Consider the following 7,590-nt stretch of genomic DNA (forward strand, 5'->3'; position numbering starts at 1 on the left):
CAGCATATACTCTTCTCCCATAAAATGCAGTAAAATGTAACTGAATAATGCATGTTTTTCTCCAGAGCCTTAATGATTGTATAAATACATGACAAAAGAGAAATGTATAAAGTAATAGGCTTTTAAAACCAGGAAACACAGCTCTTAGCACTTCATAAGAGTTACTGCAGGGAGAAAAGGAATGCAAAACCTCTAAACCACGTTGAGATGTGAATGCTGGGGGTTGGCTGACTTGGCCACAGGTTAGTTGCCTTCCCTACCTCCTAGGGGCTGCCTGTTAGAACTCATGCCTTGGCACCATTAAAGCTTGCCGGGTCACTGCCGAGTCGGGCTCCCCACAAGCAGAGCCTGAGATGAGAATTCTTGTGCAAGCAGTGAATTGATAAGGTGAAGGAAACTTCTGAGGGGCATATGGAAGCAATGTTACTTTTTAAATCCGAAAGGAGAACAGCAATAGTCCTGGACAGAGCAATTGACCAGATGGAGCAGGGTGAGCCTGGGGTCTGGCTTTGCCACCTTTGAACCTGGGACCTTGGCAGGGACCTTGGGCAGGTGGCTTAGCTTGTCTGACTCTTGGCTCACTCTTCTATACAATGGGGTCCACAGATGTGAAGCACAACATTAAAGGCTGCTGTTTGCCTGCTCAGAATCTGAGCCCATTTTCCTGACGTGGCATCTCTCGCTGGCCTTGAGAACTGCCCCATGTGGTTCTGTCAGGAATCACAGTTACCCCACATCCCCAGGCTCACAATAGTGAGAATGTAACCATGCTCCGACACAATCTGAATTCCCCCAGCTTCTCCCAAGTTGGAGGCCAGCCTCTGCTTCTCTTGGGTCACAGTTTCCAAGGCTGCGAAGCAGGCTGCTTCCCGCAGCTGCATTGGCCTGCGTGTCCACAGGCCGCCTCTCTTGGCCAGTGACTACTCTCACCTTTTCATGGACCCCAGATCTCCTCTCATGGAAACCAGAGCTCACCCTCTCATTATCCACTTAACCTGTCTTCTCGCCAGTCCTGTGCCCTCTTAAAATCTGGCTACCCTCAGGGATTTGCTAACTTCTTCACCTTCCCTTCTCTTTCCCTTCCTTAATGCCTCCCTGGGGTTCAAAGGTATCATTTTTAACTTCTAAGAACTATTTCAAGCATTTTTCACATATGCATTTATAATAGAATATCATTATAGAGTAGTAAAATAGTTAATTATATAATTATTATGTGTTAATGCATAAATATACATACATACATTAACTATCCATCAGCCATCCAGGTATAAGGGTCTTATATGTTTTTGACTTAGAACTTATGCATATTTATTTCAGAACTTAAAAAAAAAAGACCATGACTGTAATCCCAGCCACTCAAGAGGCTGAGGCAGGAAGATCACAAATTTGAGGCTAGCCTGGGTGTTGAATCCAATATAAAGGTCTTATATGTTTTAAAATAAAAAAATAAATAAAAAGGAAGGGCTGGGGATGTAACTCAGTGGAAGAAGGAGAAGGAGAAGGAGAAGGAGAGGAGAAGGAGAAAACATTGCTGAAATTGTTCCTCTTCGCTCCCCACCTATTTCCCTCCTCAGAGATACCCAGGACTCTGACATTCCTCCATACCTTTCCCAGAGTTAATACTTCTATTCATATGTATGAATTCCTTAACATTATAAATTCGTGTTTCAAAAATTTATATATTTGGTTTCCTACTATACATATAAATTGCAACTTTTTTGTTCACCCAACATTATATCTTTCAGATTTATCCATTTTGATTCATATAAGCTAGATCTTTTACTCTTAATGTTGTGTGAATAAACACTGTTTATCTATTCTTCTACTGAGAAATGTTTAGGTTATTTCCACTTTCTCTCTATCATATAAATTGCAGCACTGAGCACCGAATGTGTCCTTGGGCACAGCTACAGAATAGCTCCAGGCTGAATATCTAGAAGTAGATTGCCCTGTGCACGGCATATATATCTCCAAGTGTGCTAAACGTTGCTAGACTGTTCTCCAAAGGGAAGCCACCAGTTTACACCCGGTCGGCAACGTCTGGGCTTCACATTTGCTACATACCCAACACTATTTGGCATTACCAAACTTTTTAAAAATTACAGATCTAATGAGTGTCAAATTATGATTTTTTTTTCTTTTTTATTTTGCATTCGTTTGCTTACGAGCAAGGCTGGCTTTGTTTTTTTATATTTGTTGATTCTTTGGGTTTCTGTTTCTGTGACTCAATTATTTGTATTCTTTGTTTTATTTTATGCTATCTGTTTGTCTTTTCCTCATTGATTTTGGATCCTAGTTATCAGTTGTATGGGTAGTAAATATATTCTCCCAGGCTAATAACTTTATTCATGGTGTCTGTTTTGCGTCTTGTTTTAGAATGGTTTTTTTAAAATAGATTTTTCTTTTTATCATTTTTATAATGATTCTTCTTACTTTTAATGGTTTTTACCTTCAAAGGTGTTTCCCAAGGAGCTACCCCAGCTTCCTCCATGGTTGCTGGGGGGTATCTGTTTACATGGCTCCATTTCCCAACTCTCTGAGTCCTTGTGTGTTAGGTATGTCATGTATAAAACATCTTCCAACTGGGTTAGCTTTAAAATCCAATTTGAAATTCCCTGAATTAGAACCACCCTCTTTGCCTAGGAACACTTTTTGTTCTGGTTGATATGTTAGTATTTATTTTATTGTTCGTGCCTTCGATTTACTGTGCTGTTTCCTCCTTTCCTTAGTCTACCAAAATGAATCATCTTTATGGCTTTTCCCCACTTTTACTGGGATCCTTAATTTTCTGTTCGTCATTCCCCTTCAAATTGTAATCTTTATTCTTGACATTAATACCAAAGTTAACCAAAGTTTTCCTTTATTCCCACACGATTCAAAGCCTAAGGGATGCTTCACTCTGATCATCCCTCTCATCTGGCTAGAAATTATTGTCTAAAATATTTGTTTCATTTTTTAACACCTGCGAATTCATCATCACCGCCATCATCCTCACGACGGCTCTTCATACATTCAATCCTTAGTTTTGTCTCTGTATTTGCCAATTTCGTTTTTCACTCTTGCTTCTTGCATTTCTCTATCTTTTTTTGGTCACCTCCACCCCCACCTCACCTCCCCACATTGTGTCTTCTGCTAGTTTCTTCAGTAGCACTCTCCACTGATGGGCATGAGGTCTGACTGCCTGGACCCCATGCCCTAGCCTGCCCTTCCTTGACAGCCCCCCCCCCCCCTTTTTTCTTTTTCTTTTTTTGGCAGGGTGGTTACTGGGGATTGAACTCAGAGACACTGGACCACTGAGCCATATCCCCAGCCCTATTTTGTATTTTATTTAAAGACAGGGTCTCACTGAGTTGCTTAGTGCCTCACTTTTGCTGAGGCTGGCCTTGAACTCACGATCCTCCTGCCTCAGCCTCTCGAGCTGCTGGGATTACAGGCATGTGCCACAGTGTCTGGCTCCTTGGCAGCTCTTACCCTCCTTCTGGTTTAGAATTCCTGCTTCAGTTCTGCCTTCTAACGAGTCTCCCTTATTTCTGTTAAGCTCAGTTGTTTATTTTAAATATTTACGTATTACCTTTTTGTGTGTGTATGTGTGGGTTCGTAGGAGGGGTAAAGGCCATTTAATGAATTCAGCAGGACAGCTCTAGGGACATTAGATATAATTTTAAAGTCTCAGAAGAAACAGGAAACACCAATGTGTATAGAATGATAACTCCATTTCAGGTTTATAGAATGTATCAATGACTTCCTTCAATATTTATGTCACCATAAAATGCAAATTATAAATTACTGTTTTAATTCTTATTTTTTTGGCTGTTGTGAATTTATATATCAGTTAATTCAATTTTATTTATTTTATGTTTTTCAAATTACAGAACACCTGCTGGCTATATAAAGGAAAAGCTAATTGTACTCCGGCCTTTCTCCAAGCCTCTGTCCCCTGCCAAGATAACCAGTGTTCCCGGCTGGTGAATATTTCTTCGTGCCGTTTTCCTTGGGAGAAAATATGCAAGTGCATCTACTCAAGCACAGGTAGCAGGCTGGTTTGTTTAACCCAAACAAAACAGGCAACTTGTTTTATTCAATTAAGAGGATGTTGTTATCTAGAATTTCTAAAAACTGTTAGCTTGACAGTTGTCAGATTATCTTAATTCATTGTTTTGAAGACCCTAAGTCATCCATTTGCTTTCTTTCCTTTTTCTTGTATTTGTCTTTTTAGAAATTTTATTTGTTCTTTTCAGTTATACATGATGGTAGAGTATATTTTGACATATTTATACAAGCATGAAGTATGTCTTATTCTAATTAGGATCCCAGTCCTGTGGAGGTCCATGATGTGGAGATTCACTGTGGTGTATCCATATTTGTACATAGGAAAGTTAGATTAATTTCACTGTCTTTCCTACTTCTATCTCCCTTCCCTTTCCTTCATTCTCCTTTTCTAATCACTGAACTTCTATTCTCTGTGCCCCCCTTTTTGTGTGTTAGCATTCATATATCAGAGAAAACATTTCACCTTTGGTGTTTTGTGGATTGGCTTATTGCACTTAGTATTAGAGTCTCCAAATCCGTCAATTTACTAGCAAATGTCATAAAGCCATCACTTTTATGGCTGAGTAATATTCCATTGTGTATATAAACAATATTTTCTTTATCCATTCATCTGTTGGAGGATCCTGAGGTTGGTTTCATGGCTTAACTATTGTGAATTGAACTGCTGTAAACATTGATATGGCTGTGTCACCGTAGTATGCTGATTTTAAGTCCTTTGGGTATACACCAAGGAGTAGGATAACTGGATCACATGGTGATTCCATTCCTAGAATTCTGAGGAATCTCCACACTGCTTTCCAGAGTGGTTGTACCAATTTGCAATCCCACCAGCATTTTATGAATGTACCTTTTCCCCCACGTCCTTGCTAACATTTATTATTACTCATATTCTTGATAATTGCCATTCTGATTGGAGTGAAATGAAATCTCAGTGTAGCATTAATGTGCATTTCTCTAATTGCTAGAGATGTTGAACATTTTTTAATATATTTGTTGACCATTTGTATTTCTTCTGTGAAGTGCCTGTTCTTTTCCTTTGCTCATTTGTTGATTGGGTTAATATATATATTTGATTTTTTTAAATATACAACAACAGTGGAATGCATTACAATCCTTATTACACATATAGAGCACAATTTTTCGTATCTCTCTATATAAAGTATGTTCACATCAATTTATGCCATTATTCATGCACATTTTTTGCATTACTGTTCTTAATACACATATATACCACAATTTTTCATATCTTTGTTTGTATATAAGGTATGTTGACACCCAATTCAAGTCTTCATACATGTACTTTGTATAATGATGACCATCACATTCCACCATCCTTGCTAATCCCCTTTCCCTCCCACCCCTCTTCCTTATCTAGAATTAATCTAATCTTCCCATGCTCTCCCTCCCTACCCCACTATGAATCACCCTCTTATATCAGATAAAACATTTGGCATTTGATTTTTTTGGGGATTGGCTGACTTCATTTAGCATTATCTTCCCCAACGCCATCCATTTACCCGCGAATACCATGATTTTGTTCTTTTTTAATGCTGAGTAATATTCCATTGTGTATAAATATCATATTTTTTATCCATTCATCCACTGAAGGACATCTAGGTTGGCTCCACAGTTTAGCTATTGTGAATTGTGCTGCTATAAACATTGATATGGCTGTGTTCCTATAGCATGCTGTTTTTAAGTCCTTTGAGTATAGTCTGAGAAGAGGAATAGCTGGGTCAAATGATGGTTCCATTCCCAGATTTCCAAGGAATCCCCATACTGCTTTCCAAATTAGCTGCACCAATTTGCATTCCCACTAGCAGTTTATGAGTGTACCTTTTTCCCCGACATCCTTGCCAACACTTATTGTTGTTTGTGTTCATAATAGCTGCCATTCTGACTGGAGTGAGATGATATCTTAGAGTAGTTTTGATTTGCATTTCTCTGATTGCTAGAAATGATGAACATTTTTTTTTCATATACCATTTGTATTTCAGTGCCTGTTCTTTTCCTTTGTCCATTTGTTGATTGGGTTATTTTATATTTTTATGATGTTAAGATTTTGGAGTCCTTTGTATGTCTTGGAGATTAATGTTCCATCTAAGGTTCAGGAGGCAAAGATTTTCTTCCATTCTGCAGGCTCTCTCTTCATGCTCTTGATTGTTTCCTTTGTGGTAAAGAAGCTTCTTAGTTTGATACCATCCCCTTTATTGATTCTTGATTTTTACTTCTTATGCTTTAGGAGTCTTGTTGAGGAAGTCAGTTCCTAAGCCGACATGATGGAGTGTGGGGCCTAGAGATGGGGGTTAAATTTCGTTCTGCTACATATGGATTTCCAGTTTTCCTAGCACCATTTGTTGAAGAGGCTATCTTTTCTGCAATGTGTGCTTATAGTGCCTTTGTCTAGGATGAGATAACTGTATTTATGTGGGTTTGTCTTTGTGTCTTCTGTTCTGTACTATTGGTGTACCTGTCTGCTTTTGTGTCAATACCATGCCATTTTTGTTACTATAGCTCTGTAGTATAGTTGAAGTTCTGGTATTGTGATGCTTCCTGCTTCACTCTTCTTGCTAAGGATTGCTTTAGCTATTCTGGGTCTCTTATTTTTCCAAATGAATTTCACGATTGCTTTTTCTATTTCTATAAGGAATGATGATGGGATTTTAATTGGAATCACATTGAATCTGTATAGCATTTTGGGTAGTATGGCCATTTTGACAATATTAATTCTTCCTATCTAAGAACATAGGAAATCTTTCCATTTTCTTAGACCTTAGGTCTTCTTCAATTTCTTTCTTTCTTTTTCTTTTTATTTTTTTTGGTGGAGGCTCTGGGGATTGATCCCAGGGCCTTGTGCATGCAAGGCAAGCACTCTACCAACTGAGCTACATTCCCAGCCCCCAATTTCTTTCTTTAATGTTCAAAAAGCATTTGACAAAATACAGCATCCATTCATGTTCAAAACATTAGATAAACTAGGCATAGTAGGAATATACTTCAATATTTTTAAAGCTATGTACATTAAACTCAAGGCCAACATCATTCTAAATGGAGAAAAACTGATAGTATTCCCTTTAAAAACTGGAACAAGACAGGAATGCCTTCTTTCACGCCTTCTGTTTAACATAGTCCTTGAAACTCTAGCAAGAGCAATTAGGCAAAAGAAAGAAATTAAAGGGATACAAATAGGAAAAGAAGAGCTCAAACTATCTGTATTTGGTGATGACAAGACCTGTATTTAGAAAACCCAAAAAAACTCACCAGAAGACTTCTATAACTCAAAAAAATTCAGTAAAATTAACACCCATAAATCAATTGTGTTCCTAAATACCAAGGATGAATGAGTTGAGAGAGAAATTAGGAGGACATTCACAATTGCCTCAAAAGAAAAAAAAAGAAAAGTACAGACTACCCCTTTGCTTTCTATCTTTTTGGATTCCAATCTTGAGCTAACTCTCCCATATCTAGCCTTATCCTTTCGACTGAAACCTCACTTCATTTTCCGTCAAGGTCCTTTATTTATGAGCAACCAAAATTTAA

At 38.2% G+C, this 7,590-nt stretch overlaps 1 non-coding gene across 1 annotated transcript; it reads right to left on the reverse strand.

Annotated features, from left to right (window-relative positions):
* Positions 1 to 6,872: 6,872 nt before the first annotated feature.
* Positions 6,873 to 6,952, reverse strand: Trnaa-ugc (transfer RNA alanine (anticodon UGC)). The gene has a single exon. It is a non-coding gene; the product is annotated as a tRNA-Ala (tRNA).
* Between the last annotated feature and the right edge of the window lie 638 nt (positions 6,953 to 7,590).

This window comes from Marmota flaviventris, chromosome 2 (assembly GCF_047511675.1).
Source record: "Marmota flaviventris isolate mMarFla1 chromosome 2, mMarFla1.hap1, whole genome shotgun sequence".
In the NCBI taxonomy this organism is placed as follows: Eukaryota; Metazoa; Chordata; class Mammalia; order Rodentia; family Sciuridae; genus Marmota; species Marmota flaviventris.